Source organism: Octodon degus, unplaced genomic scaffold (genome assembly GCF_000260255.1).
Source record: "Octodon degus isolate 3935 unplaced genomic scaffold, OctDeg1.0 scaffold00016, whole genome shotgun sequence".
NCBI classification, from domain to species: Eukaryota; Metazoa; Chordata; class Mammalia; order Rodentia; family Octodontidae; genus Octodon; species Octodon degus.
This window is the reverse complement of record NW_004524592.1, coordinates 14,606,591-14,608,251: the sequence shown is the minus strand read 5'-3', so window position 1 is coordinate 14,608,251 and position 1,661 is coordinate 14,606,591. Positions and strand designations below refer to the sequence as shown.

Genomic DNA, 1,661 nt, shown 5'->3' with positions numbered 1-1,661 from the left:
TGTTTTTATACTTTTCTGCTGGATGGTTAAGACCAAGATAAAGCAAGACCTATATAACAAGAAATGTAACTCTTGTATCTGATAAGGTCAGTCAAGTCCGCTCAGGATTTATCCTGTAACCCTGTATCACCCTTTGTAGATCCTTTGTCATTGTCAGCCATGTGGATGAGTTATGGCCATTGCTTGACCAATTTGCTCTCTGTGAAAGCCTGAGAAAATGTTTTCTCTCCATGTGACTCTCCTTAGGCATATTATACATCATTGATCACATTCCTCTGTGGCTCCATAATCTCCTTGATCAGAAAATTTGTGGTACTACTGAGTTACATGGTATTACAGTACAGGTTCTCCTATGTCTTGAGTTTTCACTGACCTTGAAAGGCTAGGGCCAAAATATTGGCTGACCTTTCAGCCTTTCCTTTTCTCCAATTTTGGTCTGTAAACTTAGGTTGTTAACCCTCCAGAAGAGAAGCTCATCATTACCCTGCAACATATGCAGTTCGGTATACCTCACATTCAAATGCATGTTGGATTTCTGAAGTACCCTTCAAAAATCTTGCCCACTTTTTTTCTCACCAATATTGCTGTACTGTGTTTTTGACATTTAGATTGATGGTCCTTTAAATAATTGCCTACTGGGGCTGGGGAGATGGCTCAGTGGAATAAGCACTTCCTTGGCAAGCGCAAGGGCCTGAGTTCAATCCCCGGTTCTGCCAAAAATAAAAATAAATAAATAATTGCCTACTGTGTCTTTTATCTTTTGTAAGGTTATGTGTTTTTTTTTTTATAATTTTGCCAAATATAGTTCCTTGTGGAATACTTTCTCGTGTACTTTGTAATATTTCTGTTGATGTTTCTTTTTCTTACAGATCTTTTTTTTTTGACTATTACAAAAGTTTATTTTAAAAAATTTAATATATGAAAATGTGTATGACCTAATCTTCAGTCAGTGAAAGTAGCGCTTGGAGGAGGGGCATGAATTTTTCTGCTGCGCAGACATTATTTAAACTCTTTCCAAGGCTTCCAACATGATGATACTATTTCCTCATATTACCACCATTCCAATGTTGTTCTGTTGCCCACTAGTTGCCCTCTCCACACATTCATCTATCCCAAGATTCATGAAGGGATCAAATCCTTGCAGTATTCCTTGGACATGTCTGCCACCATTTAATTTCAATGATAACTTCTTGTCCATAAATTTTTTCACCTCAGGAGGGTGAGTTTTGCTCATCTTGTCTAGTCGATGGGCTCAGAGAGCCTTTGAAAGGAATCGACAGCCTCCGTCATGCTCCCGCGGTCTTACAGATCTTTAAGAGCTATTTATTTTTATCCATTCCCATTTTCTTTTACTTTTTTTAGTTTTTTTTTCATGAAACAAAGCAAGGACCCACTCAGCTATTAACTCCTTTTCCTCTTTATTTTAACTCCTTTTATGTAAGTACTGTGCACTAACTGATTGTACCACTGGAGCTTCCTGACTCCTTTTAAACAAAGAATTTTTTCCTTTCTAACTGTAGTTTGAAAGTGTGTCTTGATTGAAATCATTAAAATATGCTGTGGTCTGGGGGCCAGGGAGATGGCTCAGTGGAATAAGCGCTTCCCTGGCAAGCGCAAGGGCCTGAGTTCAATCCCTGGTTCCGCCAAAAAATAATAAATAA

At 38.2% G+C, this 1,661-nt stretch overlaps 1 protein-coding gene and 1 pseudogene across 1 annotated transcript in view; one reads left to right on the top strand and one right to left on the bottom strand.

Annotated features, from left to right (window-relative positions):
* The window catches only part of LOC101560675 (cytochrome P450 20A1), a 64,177-nt gene that overhangs the window by 27,631 nt on the left and 34,885 nt on the right, over positions 1 to 1,661 (top strand). The window lies entirely within an intron of this gene.
* On the bottom strand, positions 1,046 to 1,234 carry LOC111815441 (annotated as a pseudogene).